Here is a 19,885-nt window from a genome sequence, read left to right as displayed (position 1 = left end):
CTATCACGAGCTAAGATCAATGATATTATGGGTATTTTCAGCTACTGCCAACCTACGAACAGGAAAAGAATATCTAAGGACACCTAACTGGTCTCCACAAGAGGGATCTAGGTCCTTGATACTCTTAGTCAGCAAAACAGTTCCCGCAGAAATGGAAGAAATAGAGGAAGAAAAGGTTTTTCAACTAAAAAAACTATTAATACTCTCTCATGAGAAATGCTACGGAGTCTGCAAAAGTTCTTTAATAGAAGATGTAAGGCGAGATATAACAGAGAACTTCTCCCATGAGAGTTTAACAACTAGAAGAAGCAGATACTGCTCAGGTTAATTCAGAAATTAAGAGTTTATGTTGACGCTAGAATTTATAATTACCAGAGAAAGAAAAATCATTTGATTACACACGGTCTGATGTGACACATTATCAAATCAAGACCATTTAATAAAAAAAAAACAATTCGATGGTAAAATTAGTGAAGGGCATTAATGAATTATTAATTAATGGATTGGGCGAACAAAAAGAGAACATTGGCGATGCTAACAGTGAGTGAGGAAAGCAAGTTCCCAACTAGAGTATTTCAAATTATTTTAAAAATATACCAAATACTAACCGGGTTTTAAAAATTTCCACAAAAAACTGAAATAACGTTAGCCATATCCAATCGGCCATCAGTTTACCATTCCCTCCATCAAACCAACATCAATTAAAACTTTCCTAACAGCGAAGTTTGTAAAAGATAAACTTTGAAAAAGGTTTAAACTAAATTCAATCATTTTTTTTTCTTTTTTAATAAAGTGGAAAAGTCTATAAGAAAATTTAAACAATTTTCAAAAGAGAACTTACAATTGAAAAATACAATTTGGCATGGCTACAGGCACGACTTCCTCTAAAATTGCAATTTATGTAATTAAATTCTCTTGAATCTGATGCATATTGCTACTACTTCCTTCCGTTTGAGATTTACTTCTAGCTAAAAGCTTTTGATGAATTCTCACGGAGAATGGTTGATGGCCTTTTATTGAACCTCTGACAAAGATAACTGGACGCAGAGATTTCCAGGAGTACCACCCAAAGATAGATCACCTTCACTATGATTTCCATTTACCTCGACTCTGTTAGCATACACTACCACCAACTTAGAACCTAAGATAACCACAAAGAAAATAGAGATCATAAAGAATAAACATTGAATTCACTTCGCTTTCTTAGCAAATGCCGCTGAATTCTTGGCGGATGAAATTCAATTCAGAGGAAAAACTCTGCTAATCACGGAAATGGAATTCTAGTGGTGAAGCTGTAAAGTCCAATTTAAAACGCAGGGTGTACGGAGTCGTTTTAGAGAAATACTTTCACGGTTTATGACGTTAAAATTCAACTATTTTATCTAGAAAGCAACATCAAATTCGAAAAGCCCTTCAAATTATATATTGTAATAAATTCATTATTAACATAAATTTTAGAACCAACAACACATTCTGAAACGAAATTTGAGTGGGGCGCCTAACTTCACTCATATCTCAAGTGTCTTATGAAAACAATGTTCTAAATAATAACAGAAAACAGAACTCTCTGCATGAAATATTCATCGACAATACATACCTTTTGGGTATAGAATCGTCCAATGCCTTCGCCAACAAATCCCCTAGCTGAAACAAAAAGATAATTATAAAATTATTCATTTAATTCATATCTTAGAGACACTTATAGATATAAAGATACAGATCTTTATTTAGTAATAAATTATTATTTATAAAAAATACATTAAAAATTAAATGGTTCTAGTCAAAAAAATGTTTGCAAACAAACAGGAGCTCACAGATTAAAGAAACCCAATTTTTGACGTTACCAGGCACCACCATTGGTGGTCGATTTCACCGGTAGTCAAATGTTACTTAACTGTGACGAGTATAGATGTTCATCAAGAAACCATAGATTTATTCATAATTTTCAGTGTAGTCGGAGTGATGCTAAGTATCTATCAGGAAATACATTTACTGATTATTAAGGCAATGAATTTATTAGTGTAGTTTATATTTATTTGGAAATTGAAAACTTCTGCTTAGATAGCGGAACCATCAGCAAGGTAACGACAACGATGGAGGACCACACATTATTTCATTGAACTCAAGTCGAACAGTTCATTGTTTCACTGTTGGTCACATCATAAGAGATGGCGTAGCTACTGACATAGCTTTCTTTCAAAGAATGGCGCTTTTTATAAGGTCAGAAATTTCAGAATTAACTGCCTTCTAGATATGCAAGAAGAGCCCTAATTTATTTTTAAAGAAGCATTATTTAGCCACTCCTAACATAGTTAACATGTTCGTGTCACTTCCTTGATCACAGAGATGAAGGAAACAATGAAAAAGACCGAGTAGGATCTTCAGGAAAAGGATGTGAGAAAAGTTGTCGTATAAAGGATTGTGATGTACGTGAAGAGAATGGAATTAGCGATAAAGGTTTCGATTTAGATAATAGATAAATAAGATCCGTAGATCAGAATGAATTGTGATATTAGATACGTAAAAAGGAACATTCATTATAAATCGGAGTATTTTTTATTGAAAGACTTGGAGGCAGAGGATATTGGAAAGGATAGATTGAAATTTCGGAAATATGAAAGACCAAGGATACTTTCTAATAAGGGGCCAGCAACTAAAGGATAGTACGAGGAGTTAACAATACACTCAAATAAGGTAACATATCTGAGGAAGATTGCTTATAAGCTTTCATACAAGTCCCAGGTGTCCTAACTTATGAAATGCGCAATATCTAAGAAGACTCAGAAATAAAATTGTTTTCGCTCAATAAAGAATACGATGACGCAATGCTATTGGTGGTCGGTGGAATATAAACTCTTCGAATTTTAAAGTGATGGTTTTATGTTGAAGCTGACTGCAAATTCTCTTGACGATGAGTTTTTTTCCCCCAAGAATCTTGCGCATCACAGGCAAGAGGAGATGAGAAGATGATGGGAGTTAATTGGGTTTGGATTTCATTTTTATTACGAAGTGTTCTATTCCAAAAAGAAGTAAGAGAACTGATTTGTTCACGGTTCTAAGAATACCAAAGCTTTCTTTCAAAGAATGGGCAGTATAATGACGGGTAACTTTAAAGCCTGGCGCTTTTTATAAGGTCAGAAATTTCAGAATTAACTGCCTTCTAGATATGCAAGAAGAGCCCCCATTTATTTTTAAAGAAGCATTATTTAGCCACTCCTAACATAGTTAACATGTTCGTGTCACTTCCTTGATCACAGAGATGAAGAAGGAAACAATGAAAAAAAAAAATTCAGTGTAGGCAACCTTTACGTAAAAAGATTTATTGGGCAAAACTCAATTTTAAAAAATCTGATAAAGATAAGAAAGTGGAGAGAAGATAAAAAATTAGGTCATATTGCTACAATGTTTAGACTTGTAAGGCAAAAACAATATCAGCTGATTAGATCGGAAACTCCGAATTTAAACTAGGAAAGCAACATGTGCCCACTATGGGTTAGACGTGAAAGCGAGTGGTTACATAACTGCGAGCAGTGGCACAAGTTCAACCTTCTCAAACTGGAACTCTTAGACCTGCTATTTACACCCAACAATAATTATTAACTCCAGACTAAATATAACTTTTAAATATTATTATTATTTCTGTATTTTCTGGCATAGAGGCTGCACTGTTCATTTTAATTATTATTATTTTTATATTTATAAGGTGATGAGATGCGTAGCTAGTAATTACGATGATTTCTCTCAAAATAACTTTCAAAAACTACCAGTCATTTCAAAATCCCTGAATAACATTAGATAAAATCGAACTACCAATCAAATCATATTGTTCCAAGGAAGTATTCGGGCACTTTACTTCTTATAAATCTTAAATAAGGTATAACAAAACGTAGTTTTTACTGAATTAACAATTTAAAAAGGGCTGCTAAACATAGCTGGAGCCCCAAATATCAATTTTTCCTGGAAAAAGGCTTCATTGAAAGATAATAGATCCACTGGTATTTAGAGTAAGTGACGTAGGCAACTGGTTATACAGGAAACTAGATGTGGTACAGGTAAAGAGGATCTTAATCCATGGATATTATGAGGTTAATTGGATTTCATGTTTTTTTTTTTAAACTTAATTACACTTTATTTCAATACTTCACTTTATGTTCAATAACTTGTATTCTCTACCGTTATCGAGAGATGATCCTACTTATATACAAGCTGTTGTAACCTCCTTTACATTTAATACAGTAGCGACAAATAAACGGCTTTAGAAATAAAGTTTTCTTGTCTTCTGACTTAATTCAAGTGTTATTCTGCGCAATGACTAAATAAATGCGACGCACTTAAGTATCATTTCCACTCTCCGTTCGTAGTATAACGATGAACATGTAACCTTGAAATCTCTTGTGCTTCCTTACTAATGAAATTCAACAATAACTCCTTCATTTCAAGATATCTGAGAAATCTCAGAATCTGAGACGAATCTAGGGATAATTACATTCCTCCAGCACTTGGTTACTTCCCCTCCAGCGATTGGCTTCTGATAAATCTTCTTTGAATAGTGGCATCACGATAAGAAAAAGAGATTACTCCATGTTCCTGTAGAACCTGTATGGGTTATTTTGCTGCAGGCCTAACTACTTCAGGAGGTCACTAAGTTGACAATGTCCTGTGAGGGGAAACTCGTTACCGATAAAGAAATTTATTTTTTATTTTCACTCCGAAGCACGCCTCGAATCTGTTCCGGTAATGACTGCCCTGACAGATTTTCGCTTGCCTTTTACCCGGGCGCTTGTCCCGAAGAGAACAATTATCATAAAAAAAAAGTCTGATTAAGACAGGAGTTCTGGATCTATGAACATTTCAATTTTATTGCTCCTCTAGCTCGCTTAGTTCAACATTTAATCTTCAACTTAACCCTGAACCTTTCATGTGACACTTAAAATACCGCCAAAATAATGTTTTGGTACTAGTGCGCAGCTATCTAAATAGAATAAATCAGCTAGAATTGGAATTTTATTCTACTAGCCAGAAATACCGGAAAATATACTAAGTTGAACATAAAAAGTTTGGGTAAACAAGCTTTTATAGACAAGGTGCTCCCAAAATTGACTTAGAACTAACTTCTAGCATTGGTAGTCGCGAGTTTCCTAAAATAATCACTTCTTTATCATTCCTATTCAATTTAAAATCAATAAAAGTAAATTGAAGGTTCAATCTTAAATAAATTTAAAAAAATGTTAAAGTGAAATATTCTACAGAAACTGCTCGAAATATCTGATTGTAAATTGGAAGGGGGAAATGACGTTGAACTGAGCTGCATAGGTACTGACACCAAGCCACATGGTAGTGATACTTGTCTGGAGGCTGCATGCTTGCTGGTATATCCTTGACCATTACTCAAAGGTCACCAACAACGTACTATCTAGTCTCCTGCAGCTTCATGCAACTTTATACCAAGTACTGTACCAGCATTCTCTCTAATTACAACTATAAATATTTGTACCAAGACAAACGCTAAATATGCATAAGATTTTACTTCTATGCAGATAATGCACCCAATAAATTCATTAAAATTTCTTTAAAGAGCTAAATATATCGCAGCAGCAGATTATAAATTAAAACTGAAGTCAACTATAATTTAGTTACCTATTTAAGGCAAGGTAAAAATAAATTAAAAATATAAATAAATTCATTAAAAAGTTTCGAAGTAAAATGAACTTAAGTAGATTGTCAGAGGCAGACCGGAAATCTTTGTAATGAGATGTGACAAAAAGAAGGAGACATCTTTTGCATTATCTACCAACTTTAAATGAAAAAAAAAAGCTAGTATAAAATATGAAATTATAAGCTGGACTAAACTGTTCATCTGGGCTGTTGAACTGAGCAATTCTTATTTCTCTGAAAAGAAATACTGATTCTTCAAAATTAAAAGAAGACATTAAAATTACCGGTTTCAAGTTTAATAAAGTTGGGTAGAAGGTTTTAGGGATATTGCAGAGGGCAGAGACAAGGAGGTGCACGAAACAGAGACAAGGAGGTGCACGAAACAGAGACCTCTCTTAATGATAAATTTTAATATTGTTTTTCATTATTAAAAGTGGCTCAAGAAAGTACCAGTGAATCTCTAAACTCCGAAGTTAGGATGAAGGTAGGGAGGCAGCTTAAGTCTTCCAATAAAATACGCAACTATCCGAAAGAAAGAAGGAAATAGATCAGACTTAGGAGACGATAGATGAAAGATGTGGAACATAGAATGGCAAAAAGAGGTTTTTTGGAAGGGGAGCTAAAGGATAGAAGCATGGCTGTTGCGTATAGGTGGAATTACCTCTTACTCACTATCCTCTTAGATTCTGAAAGTAAGTATATTTAAACATAGTTTGACGAGATAATTTGGTTATTGAAAAATGTTCTCTCAACTTCCCTTACAACTTTTGAAGCACCGTAAAATTAAACCAAACACTTTTTTTAGGAAAAACTGACGGACCCAGGAGTCTCTGTTTAGTTTTGAACTTTAAACTCCTTTTTTCAGGTCCTAGAAAGGGAAGCAATCATAGATAGACAGACATGACCAGGAAGTTATAACACCAAGTAGGGTAAATGTACCCAAGAATTTTTTGTACGAAACGTACCATTGTGACAAGTTCTTAGATTTCCAAAAACTAACATTTCTCTATATAAAGGAGAGCTGTGTTCTTAGGACACTTCTTCCAACTATTTTAACATATATTGATCAGTCCAGATGGAGGCGATATTGAACATCTGTTCAAGAGCTAAGATAATAAACAGAGCGTCTGCGGTAGACGGAGTACTGACACTATCTGGGTAATAAGCAACGGAAGTTTGGCCTTTAAGTAGACGGATGGTGTTTTTTAAAGAGGGGAGGAAACTGAGTGTACTGCGACCTTTCATGGATCTATTGTTCCTCCAGCTGTTGCCTGGCGACTGTAGCACACGTCTCATTCACTCCATTACTACAGTAGCTCCTCTAAATTAAGATAATCTGAGAAATTTCAGCATCTAAGAGGGTTCTGGAGAGAACAAGTTCCCCCTACAACACCAGTTTAATGAAAAGCATCTAAATCTCCTTGGAACGACGGCACCGTGAATCCTTCAACGAGGTGTACTTTAGTATCTCCATCTTCCGCCAAAGAGTTGCTACAAATTGGAACCTAACCCTGGCTTCTATATTCAGATGTTAACTTCACTAGTTTATAGTTAATAAATGTGTGCTTACCCTAGCCTAGTTAAAGATCCTTTGAAACCTATTCATCAAACAAAAAAGAACCACATTCAGGATTTTCTTTCTGAAGTACGAACAAAACCAGGTTAGAAACTAGTCGAACATGTGTAGCGACAGACTGTTCAGCGGCCACAGCTGACTAATAAATAGAAAGAAAAAGGAAATGCTACAACCAGCATACAACAGATGGTACGACAACAGAAGTTACAGAGCACACAATGTACTGTAATTATCAACACAAAAGAGGAAGGAGAAAATGAAAACCTGGCATGACTTTCCTCACTGGTACAATGTACTTACATCAGTACAATTTTTTTCCAAACCTTGAATTAACTCTCGATGTTTTTTGGGTCCTCCGTATTATTGACTCAAAAGCTGAGGGGGAGCCCACAGACTTTTTTGAGGGGTTTGGGAAGTTAATTTTTTATTTAGGATACAATACAGTAATTTTACTAATGAGATTGCAGGAAAATGTTTGGAAATTAATTTTGGCATGAAATAAACAGTAATTGTCTGTCAATTACGTAATTACTTTTAGATTATGGCTCTTTGGGATTCTCGGACGGCTCTTGGACAGTAGAAAGGCGGAGGCGCTAAACCATGACAAGAAAACTGCCTACAGCCTTTTTTAAGGCACCGCTAATTGCAATATTTTTGTGCTATTATTATATGAGAAGGTTAATCAATCCCAATCAGCCCCATTTTCCCAGACATCAAGGTGGCTTTACTAGTTTACTAGTACAAAGAAGTTAATTAAAGACAATATGAGACTGGCTGGTTGGACCATGGTAATGAGACTTAGCACATATTGTCTGGATGCCCTGAAAAAAAAGCGTGCTCCCAAAGTATCCTCAATTGGCCTTGAGCAGCCAAAAAAAACGTGGACACAGAAATAGTCCCAGCAAAGTGGGGCAAATATCAAGCCAGAGGCAGTCGAAAAAGTGCATTATTAATTTCACTTCAGTTTAACTGCAAGAACTTGTTGAGCACATTTGCTCTATTATTTCCTTAACAGTCACTTTTATTTTACATTCCAAGCTAAAATATATTTATTAAATTGAAATTTTCTATATTACAAAATTTCAACCGAATTTCAAAACGGCTCGTATAAGAGCAAGGCTTTCTAAGGTGCGGAGTAAGAGGCGTTATGCTGCAGAGGACAGTCAAAGTTAGCTGCTCATACTACAATATTGTAATATAGCAACGCTTCTAGTGCTTTGTGAATGTTACATTTCGGTCTGTCTAAGAGTCCAACCTTCAAATACAAACCTAAATGTCCCTTATTGTATAATAATTACAACTAATATTCTCTCTGCAATAAATAGTAACACACAGACCTCACAAGATGTCTTTGGAGAATTCTTCAGTAATGTGGACAGATAAGGATATAAAATTAATTCTTTTTAATATTACATTAGAATATTAATTAAAAAAAAAATCATAAATCCTGGAAAGAACTAAGAAACCAAGGACTGATTGTGATCTTTAAAACATTGTACGAACTTACAATAGTTTCATGAAGACAATAAACTAAATGAACTTAAACCTGCCCCTAAATAAGGAAGACAGACTCCCACTGCAGTATACAATCTGGTCCATAACACAGAAATCAGGTGGGCCGTAAAAAAAGCAAATAAAGATTTAATATTAAAAGAAGATGTAGAAGAAGAGTAAAGAGAAACATGGCTACCGGATAGTAAGTTTATTCTACAATAAATTGACTAGTTTAAAAGCCTCTTTCACAACGGGAACAGTTGGACACGCTCATTCTTGCAGATATATACCAAGTTTATTTCCTACCAAGTTTTCATTTCTATTTCAATAAAATAAAGACTATTTCCCAGGTAATAAATCTGTAATGAAATTTAAAAAAAAAAAAAAAAACGCGTAAAAAAAGACACTTCTTTGAGTAAAAGAGGCAAACAATATGGCCATTCTCAAGTCACAATAAGATTGAAGTAATCGCCTATTTTTTTTCGTCTGGTGCAGTTTAACCTAATGTTAAGTTTTAGAGTTTCTTTGTCGTTTTTAGTAAATTAATTGAAAATAAAAAAAATTGCGGGTGAATTTCTTTACAATTAAATAGAATTGTAAATAAAATATAAACAATTGTAAACTAATTTTTTAACACAATGTCAGTGCGGGAAGGAAGTTCATAACGTAAAGAAGTAATTACGCACTAGTAAACCATATTGTAAAGATCTATTTTCTGCTTCACCTTAGAGATAGTAATAAACTGCAGATTTTTAATTACAAATGTTCTCGGAGCATAAACCAAAATAATCAAAAAAAGGTTTAGATCGCTATACGAGGTGTGGCTATCAAATAACGAGACTGACGCTGCTACAGAAGAACTATGCATGCGCCAAATCCTAACGACCGACAGCTGTGCAGCGTAAAGCCTTCTCTTTCGATTGCAGCGTCTCACGTGTTTGTAGAGAAATCTGTCGTTTGTGTAAGAGGTGTTAGTTTCGTTTTGCCGAAAACATGATACTAAACATGTAGTAGATCAACGAATTATCGTGAAATTTCACATGAAACTGGGTAAAACCGCTACTGAAACTTATCTTTTATTAAAAGAAGTTTAAGACGATGAATGTTTATCACTTGCGCAAGTTTTTGAGTGGTTCTAGCGTTTCCATGATGGCCAAGAAGACGTCGGAGATGATGACCGCCCAGGTTGCCCTTCCAAGTCCAAAACGGATGAAAATATCGATTATATTTAATCAACATTACTACCGTGAGGTGCTTGCTCAACTCCATGAAAGAGTAAGGAAAAAACGACCCGATTTGTGGAAGAACAAATCATGGGTTCTCCATCAAGACAACGCGCCGGCTCACACTGCATTGTCTGTCAAGACGTTTCTAGCCAAGTACAACATCCCAGTTTTAGGCCATCCGCCATAATCGCCTGAGCTGGCCCCATGTGACTTTTATCTGTTCCCCAAAGTCGAATCTGCATTAAAAGGAACACGATTTCAGTCCATTGAAGCTGTGAAAGAAAAAGACTTCCAGCACTGTTTCGAACAATGGTAAATTCGCATGGAGCATTGTAGGGATAGGGGAGAGGTGTATATTGAAGGTGATAAATAACTAAATATGCATAAATTTAAAATAAAATGTTTTATAGCAATAGTCTCGTTATTTAATAGCCACACCTCGTATAGCAGCTGTAGAGGTAGCAAATCTCAACAGACAACATAAAATACAATTAATTAAAAATAAAACGCGACCAAAAAGTTGGCGGCTAACGCTGCTCCAAAGCACCAGACTGTTCACAGACAGAGAGAATTATTTGCCAAATAAATTTATTTTCCAGCGAAGACAAATCTTATTACATTTTTAACTAAATAGGAATTTTGACGGTGAATACAAACAGTTTGTGAACATTTTATACTCAGCATTCCCCAGCGGAAATTATGCACTACCAATTCCTGTTTGTATTAAACATATTTTCTGAATTATTTAACTTCCAGAGTGATACATTCCTTAGGGAAATGAATGATTAGCGAGAAATTTTCATTTCTTTAAAAAGCAACCATCGTTAAAAAAAGGAAATAGTAAACATTTCATTACAGCCAAACTATTTCTGAAATTTTGAAAGATATAAATAAATGAAGTTCTAGTAAATAAGTATTTCCGTGAAATATCTGTTGTAAAGTAAAGTAATGCCTATTTTTTCAGGCAGACTTTACGTCTAACTTGGTAGTTGGTGTCGTGGGCGGAAGCGACTAGCAAACATACTTTACTGTAAAATTCGTTTTAAATGAAGGAACAGATAGATATGTGCAATTGTATGCGATTTTCGGAAATACATTCATCATAACAGGGAAACAAAAAAAAATCTTTAACCACTGCGCTTGCGGTTAGCGTGCTTTTCGTGCTGTTTGCGGCTTCAAAATTGGGCAACGATGAGCTGTTCTCAACGTTTTATCTGTCCTAAAGGACCTACAAACGCTTCACCACAGATACGAGGGGGTACCCAAAAATAACCGGAATTGCGTTGCCGCGCATGGAGCTTATGTAGTACGCATTTCTGCCGCTAGACGTGTATAGCGCAATTCCTTGCCAGTTCAGTCCTGCCTGTGTTGTCTGCCTGGCTTGTACTGTTCATCTGCAGTGATTGTTTTTACCAGCGCTGTTTTGTTCTTTTTTCGTTTTTTATGATGGCAACTTTAAGTGAACAACGTGCAGCTCTGAAATTTTGTTTTCTACTCGGCAAAAATGCTGCTGAAAGTGTTTTAATGTTGAAAACAGCTTACAAAGATGACGCTATGGGAAAAACCTCGTTCTGGACGTCCATCAACTGCCCGAATCGACGAAAATGTTGAAAAAATTCGAGAGCTGGTGTTCACAGACCGTCGACAGACAATTGATCAACTGTCAAAGAGTAGTGGGTTATCTTGGAGCTCGGTTCAGCGAATTTTAACGGAAGATTTGGGGATGAAAAGGGTTGCTGCCAAGTTTGTTCCTCGAGTTCTGACTGACAATCAAAAAGAACATCGAGTTGAAACATGTCGTGCTTTGAAACAACAGCTTGAAACTGATCCAGACTTTCTGTCAAAAGTCATTACTGGTGATGAGTCATGGTGCTATGGTTATGACCCAGAAACAAAGCAACAGTCGAGCCAATGGAAGACGTCATCTTCACCCCGACCAAAAAAATGTCGTCAAGTCAAGTCAAACATCAAAACAATGCTGATTTGCTTTTTTGATGCCAAAGGCGTAGTCCATTCAGAGTTTGTCCCCCCAGGTCAGACCGTCAATCAAACCTTGTATTTGGAAGTTTTGAAAAGATTGCGCAATAGTGTTCGCCAAAATAGACCCGATTTGTGGCAAACAGGAGACTGGTTCTTCCACCACGACAATGCACCTGCACACACAGCCATCTCTGTTACACAGTTTTTGGCTAAAAATGGCATGGTTCCGCTGCCCCACGCACCTTACTCGCCTGACCTGGCTCCGTGCGACTTTTTCTTATTTCCACGCATGAAAAAGGGCATGAAAGGTCACCGATTTGACAACATTGAAGAGGTCAAGAAAAAAACGAAGAAGGAGCTGTCAGCCATTTCTAAAGATGACTACAAAAAATGTTTCGAACAGTGGAAGCACCGTTGGGACAAATGTATTAGTTGTAATGGAGAGTATTTTGAAGGGGATAAGGTTGTTCTGTAAAAAATTTGTAAATAAATAGCTTTTAAAAAATAATTCCGGTTTTTTTTGGGTACCCCCTCGTACATTATGTTGTACATGCTTTTATCATACTCGAATTATTATTGGTGAACAGTCAATTATTTATCAATCGTACTGCTTAAATTACATTACGATCAGTAAAATATAATGCCTACTAATCTATGTGGTAAAATTAGAATGAATCTGTGAGATGGAGGAGAGTTAGGGTTTTAAATCGAGGTAAGATAGGAGCCTATCTATGCCTTAGGCTACCCGCCTCAAAATCAGAAAAACTTAAACATGGAGATTATTTTTGAAGTTGTGCTTTACATAATTTTTACAAACTCTTTTCTCCCAAAAGAGTAAAAATTGAATGCAAGAATGCATAAGTTTTGGATTAAAGCTCAAAAATGAAAAAACTTATGGCCAAAATTTAGCCATTAAAATGCCAATCTCCATGGAATTATTATGGCTTATGAACGGTCGGTCATAAGCATCACATAAAGTCACAAAGCTAAGATGTTTTGTGTGGTACTGGGTCCGATTCCCGTTCTGGGCCTTGTATTTTATTAAATGGTTTATAAGATAAATTTATAGCAAAGGACATTTTCTTAGACGACTTCATCCACGACACCTAATTTGGTAGTTGGACGTAAAGCCTGCCGGATAAAATAGGTATTACTTTACTTTACTTTGCTTATTGAATACAAAATTTAAAAAAAGAACTACTACATAAAGTTATTAAGAATGAATAAAGCCTTAATTAATTTATTTATCAGGACGAAATTATTATTTTTACTATTTTTTTTAAATTGTTTCCTTAAAATGAAAAGAACTTTGACAAATTACAAGAAATCAGCTGATTTGCCTTACGAGTAAAATCTTCATGAATTCACACTCTGAGTTTCGTAAAGTAGTAAGAATGTACATGACACTGAAATAGCACATTAGAGAACAGAAGCTTAGACTCCTCCTCTCACGCAGAACTTCCCCAAAATGAATAAAAGCTAGTTATCTAAATGAAATTCTCCTAAAATTGATTAAATTCATTCATTAAAGAGGCCATTTTCTTTTTCTTTTATCCTGTTCCTTGATCGGTCAAAATATTAAATTTGAAGTTTCCCGATTTTCAAGTATTTTCTTGCTTGGAGGGCTTCAAACCGTGTATTTACGGTGAAAGCTAAAAATTGAAAGATCTTGTACGATTGCAAGACTTCTTCACGGTTAAAATCCAAAAGAGGAGGGATAAAAGAAGCAAAAGTAAATTAAATGGCTTTCATTTTTTTTTTTTAATTATCATTTAAGCTCCATAAATAAGAATATAATAAAAACTGTATAATATTCGTCTAGAAGTTAATAAAACACATTTTAAATTAAAATATATACTTTTATAATAAAACTTTAACCAAGTATAACTAGAGTTCTAAGTGGGGCGTAAGTGAAACAAGGACTTAACTGCAACACTTGATTTCTTGCACTCAGAGAAACCAGTTCGCCCAGCAGAAATTCCAACCACGCAAAGACCTAAGAGAGTTTACAAATCGTCCAAGTAAACAGCACCACAGATTATTTGCAAAGCATAGAACTAGTTTATGCTATTTCATTTTCTATAATATACTCTTATATTTAGATTCAATTAGTTCAAGCTCATTCAACTTAAATGATCCATTAAGTATCCGATTTTGATCCTTCTCTTACAATCGAAAGAAGAAGTGTGCGTATATCTGTGCAGAAATGTGCTAGTAAAAGAATTGGTGTCGACCTCACGCATTCAATTCTAGAAGAATAACCAACGATGTTTAATTGGGCTACGGTAAAAACTCTTGCAGTTTGAAATATAATGCGAGGTAGATTAAAATTAACATTCGTATTTTGTTTCATGGAATAAAATCTTCCTAACAGAAAACCAGAATGCACTTTTGAACGTGTTAATCTTAGGGAAGCGAGAGTCAAGTTGGGGAATAACTTTTAAAGCACAGCGGAAATGGAACTTGAACTTGAAGAGAAGTTGGAGTTCAGCAGAGGATTCCAGATAGGAAATACAAAGAAACACTTCAGATCCAACACCCACGCTCAAGGCTATCCTCAGACTTAACACAGTACTGAACAACTGACGGAAGGCAATAATCTACTACGATTATAATCGCACTACTACGATGAGTTGAAGTGGTTTTTTTCCTGCATATCGCCGCCAGTATTTTTTGGCTTCATTCTTTTTCCAAGTCATCCACAATCTCAAATGCCATCTTATATTTTCCAACTCTTTAAGTTCAAATCCTCGGTCCTTTTCCATAATACTAGATCTTGTTTCTCCGATCTCTATATTCCCTCACACCGTACTTCATCCTTCGACAAATCCTTCCTAATAAGCGCTACCTCTTTCTGGAACACTTTATCTTCATCTGTCCATCATGCTCCTACCCTTTCCATCTTTAAATCCCTCGAGTTCAATTCTAATCAACTTGCTCCGAAATAATTGTATTCTTTTAATTTTTTATTTTTGTAAATACTTATTTTTATATAAAAAATATTTAAAAGTTAGGCCAAACTAATAGGGCTGTACATGTATTTATTCTTGGGGGGTCAACAATCCCAGAGTAATAAATTTATTTTCTTCTTCATACTCTAATAATTAAAATTTGCAGGTAGAGGAATTAAATTTTGAAAAATGAAATTGTCAGAGATTCCACTAGATCCTGAAGCCTGCAGTTTAAGCTGTTCCATCAAACCAACAGCGAACATTATCGTGAAGTTAGCTGAGAATCACCATTACAAAAAAATCCATCCTGACCCAAGTCATCCTCCTTTCGAAACTCCTTAATCTTAGGTTTGAATCACACTTGGAATCTACAATATTACTGCTAGGAACGCTGAGCAAGAAGTATTTTAAGGGAAATAAGGTATTATTTTGAAGGATATCTTGGTAATTTTTGACTGTGTCCAGATTATCTCTTGCAACACTCTTGAATACTGATGACAATAAATTATGTGGGACTACTAGCCGGATATTTAATACTGCGGACTTCCCCACTCACTCGAGAGACTCGCTAAATACAACATCCGCCCACGTCTCCGGTTTGAGAAGAGGAGGAGCACGGTCTGGCAGCTCTTTCTACTGGCCAATACTTTGTCTCCAGCTACAGGGAATATTCTTGACAATGTAGTCCTGCTCGGCGGTGGTTAGCTACTCATATTGGGCTTGCTTGTTGTTGGTGTTAAGCCGCGTCTGTTAGAGGATCCATTAACTACACTTATTCTTCACCAAACTCCATCCCATTTCTAACAAGGCCAATCTAATAATGTGGGCAAACTGACTGGAAATGAGATAAATTCAGATAAACAAAGCCAATTTATTTAATTGCCTGAATTCGGCAGACCACCATTCATTATTCATAACGATATGGCTTCATAAATAATTCCTGTTTTAATCATCCATTTCTAACGAGATATATTACATACTTAGAGAGGGCATCCAATTCAGAATTGCATTTCTTTGTAATACCAAGTAATAATAAACGAATTTAGGATATCGATCTCAAGTTTGAAGGTGAATTCAACCATTTGATTTAATAAAAAAAAAAAATAGTTTAAATTTAATGGCAGAATGTGTGTTTACAATATGAATGGTCTAATTTTATACTTGAGTATTTATATAAGCTTTGTCAGATAATAATCTGATGTCACCATCCACATCATCTCTTTCTCTTCATCTTTTAGCTTTATATTTCTCAGACTGTCTTCCTAAGTTCGTCTAGGTCTTCAGCTTCTTGTCATTTTGTGAAAATATAAAAGGCTCGCAGATATCCAGACAGAGGGAGGCTTTTAAACTCATTGCTTGTCGTTGGTGTTACATGAGAGTGCAATCTTTGAAAAATCACTCTCAAAACAGGAAATCTGTGCGCGATTGCAGTACTTCCTTAAACGAGGAGTATGAAGAATGAAATATTTATAAAGTTACGTTAATAATACAGTGGAGACGGCAGATAAGCACCGGAAAGGTTCTAAAACGTGTAACAATAAAATTACCAAACGGAAGTGAAGTGAATAGAGTTTAGTAGCCGGCAGCTCTGTTTGAAGGTTCGGTCTGGATTTACACTCCCAGCCTCTTAATGGTGGATTTCTTCTCCTAGCTCCCCTCCGAGCCCAGTAACATCTCCACTAGAGTGCCCACAAAATGCCGCACTATAACCCGTAGGGGGAATTACTTGTCCAAGCACCCCAAGTAAGCTCTAACGTGTTCCAACTAAACACCCACATTAACCTCTTAAGTGGAGAAAAAGGCTGGGATTCCAACAGTAAAATGAGAAAAGTATCAGCAAATCGTATTTCATTCATAAAGTCGGTTGTTAAACCATTCATAAAAAGAGTCACTTCCTCCAGACATAGAAAGAAAACTATGGGAAAATTATTGCTATGAATGAGGCAATCTTAGAACTTTCTTTTGTTATTATATTTCTGAACTAAGCAAATCGTGAGTTAGTGACGTAGTTTCCTGTTTGGTTCCAAGACTAAGCCAAAAATATTTTTAGAAAATAAAAAACTCTTACTTTCAATAGTCCATTATTTCGACTACCGACATTTCAGGTACAAAACCTGTTTATTGCTGTATAATAATAACAATAATCATCCCAGCCAAAGGTGTACAACACAAGAGCATCGCAGAAGAAGGTTTAATGTCGCAAATCTACGGAATAACGTCAAAACCAAGTTTATCCAGAGAAAAAGAAAAACTCTTCAATTTTGTTTGTACATTAAATTAACAAGTTTGAAAAAAGAAGTAACTTTTAAAAGAACCGATTTTAATTGAAACGTTATCAGTTCCACTAATGATGCCCAAAAGGAATATCAAATTAGGGACTTTTAACAGTTTTTCTGAATTAAATTGCGCTTACAAAGGGGAAAAGAGACGGAAATAGAAGAAGAGAGAGAGGACCTATTTCTAAGGACAGAATTTTTTTTTTTATTAAAACAATACTTCTAGCTGTAATTACTGTTTGAAATATAACTTTCTTGGCAATATTTCTTTGTTTTATAAAACCTAGCGTGAAGATAAAACCCATTTTTGTCGGAATATCCCATTAAATAGTAAATCAATAGTTAAGAAGTACTTTCGGTTGGGGTAGCATGAAAGAATTTTTTTTTTGCGTTCATTTATGCTACAATCAGCGCGTTAGTGCTATAAGTAACAGTGATAACCGAGTAACAAATGATAAGTAACGAGTGGAGAAGTTACCCAGTGGTAACACTCCAAAACAATAGACTGTTAGTCCACTCTCTTCACTTGAGAGGAGATCACGAGGCCACTGTCTTTTAAGACGTCTTGTCCGGGTTGTCAGGAAGAGTTCTAGAAGAAAGATTTTGAGCTAGAGGATTTATATGAGATTGCAGGCTGAAGTGGCGTTTTCTGTATCTTGTTTTAGCAACTTGGGTGACAAAAGGAATGTTAAGGTCAGTGTGTATAGTCAGGTTGGAGACATAAAAAGTCGTGCACAATAGTTCGAAGTATTTTAGATTGTAGAGATTGAATCCTTTGGAGATTGGAGCGTTTGGTTGAACTATTCCATAGCTCTATTCCAGATGGGTTTCAAAATAGAAGTATAAATTAGTCTTTTGTTGTCCAGAGAGAGTTTTGATCTGTCGTCTAAGAGTCTTTTAAGTAGTCGATAGCGTCTGTTCAGTTCTGTTCTTTTAAGTCTAGTGTGGGGGTTCCAAGAAAGTCTTCTGTCTAAGAATAAATTTAAAACAAAAAGAAAATACATACGTATTACTAAAAGACACTAAGGAAAGAAGTGTGACATCACATCCTTACTAAAATCCATTTTTCTTTAAAAACTGGTTTAAAAACCAAAATGTCCTCCTACCACCTTTAAATATATTTATTTATTTAGAAATTTACACTTTATACAAACAAAATACAATAAATAAATAATATATGAAAGAGTAAGGTGTGAAGGAACACTGGCTGGTCTGTCCCGAAGGAAATCTTGGGGCGACTGGCAGTTTAGTCGTCGTTGTAGGTTTCCAAGAATGGTAGGAGATCCGTTGGAAGTCTACATTTTGTTCTAGGCAAGCTGTGGGGTACGTAAAGGGATGTTGAGGTCTAGTCCAAGAGTAAGATTTGTGACGTAGAAAGGAATATCGAACTATCTGAGGGATAACTTAAGATTGGAATGTCTGGGTAGTTCCTATAAGTTTGTCGGTCTGGTTTTGATTATTGTATTGTTGATTAGTCTCTTCAGTTCCGTTGGTAATTTAATAAAATGTCTGCCGACAAGACAGTAGAGAAGTTCGGTAAGTTTAGTCATTTAATTATTGTGGACAACTTATTTAATAAAGGGAACGCACGAGGTTTTTGAGGACAACAATTGCTACAAAAAAAAATCCCATTTTGGGATCCATAGTTTTGCTATTAAGTATCAATTTTGAAACTTTGGCACGCTTGCAAAACTTCCATTTAAACCCATCAAGAGAAGATAACAAAAATATATTTTATTCTTTCAAATTTAAAGAAAAATAGAATTTAATTTCTCATTTAGCGCTACTGCATCTTAAAACATTCCCAAAATTTAATTTTTAATATATAAAAAACAATATAATAAGGATTTATTGGAAGAAAAATAAATTCAGTTAGAGTCCTAGTTCCCCAAAGAGGAGCAGCAAAAGTGGTAAAACTTTATCCAAGAAAGAAAGAGGCAATAAGTTGGTGCACATTAAGACTAACCTCCTCTACCAACTGTAATTATTAAACGAGTTGTACATCGTTACCAATTCATTAGATCTACAATTAGTTAGATAGTTAAAGATGATGCTAACTGGCCAGTTATTTACAATCAGACCAACGCACTAACAAGTGAGTAACTATCTATTTGAGTAGTAATGTAAACAGAATAACTCAAAAACTAAATACAGCGGAAAACTCAAAATTAGCGTTCCATTTGAGGTTTAAGTTTCTTGAAAAAGTCCTATTTTCTTTCATATGAAGATCTAAACTATTTCTTTTGATTTTCTACCGAGATTTAGTGCTACTGTACAGTCTGGAGCCACAGTATTGGTCAATTGCATTGCACTTCGTCTAATACAAAGAGAACTGGTAAGCACGCCAAAATGTGCTGTGTGCATACGATTTAGAAATATTTCGCAGTTAAACTATTGAATTTGGTAAATTATTTAAAGCTTTAAATCAACGTTATCTAAATGCCATAAAGAAGATTCAATTGGCACAAAAACACTGGCCAGGTTTCTTGAATGAGATTTCATTTAATCTAAAAAAGAGTTAAAAGTCTAAAGTTCTAACTGAAAATAAAACTTGATGCAGCAACTTGAGCTAAAAGTTCATTCGAGGAGGACAAATTAGATTAGGGGGAAGACATCTATTATGAAGCAAGAGCAAGATGGCTCAGGATCCCACTTTAGTGAGAAAAGATTGCCCACCAAAACTTCTACAAAGAGGACGACCCTTAAATTCAATTATCTCAAAGAAAT

General features: G+C 35.2%; 1 protein-coding gene across 1 annotated transcript in view; it reads right to left on the bottom strand.

Moving 5' to 3' along the window:
* kug (FAT atypical cadherin kugelei) overlaps positions 1-19,885 on the bottom strand; it is a 671,938-nt gene that overhangs the window by 632,509 nt on the left and 19,544 nt on the right. Inside the window, exon 2 of the mRNA XM_074130786.1 lies at positions 1,598-1,644. The gene's annotated coding sequence lies outside the window, so the exon portion shown is untranslated. The remainder of the gene's footprint in view (positions 1-1,597; positions 1,645-19,885) is intronic.

Source organism: Rhodnius prolixus, unplaced genomic scaffold (assembly GCF_049639745.1).
Source record: "Rhodnius prolixus isolate KJV_2025 unplaced genomic scaffold, Rpr scaffold_4, whole genome shotgun sequence".
In the NCBI taxonomy this organism is placed as follows: domain Eukaryota; kingdom Metazoa; phylum Arthropoda; class Insecta; order Hemiptera; family Reduviidae; genus Rhodnius; species Rhodnius prolixus.
Note: the sequence above shows the minus strand (reverse complement) of the source record. Positions and strands in the feature narration are given on the sequence as shown.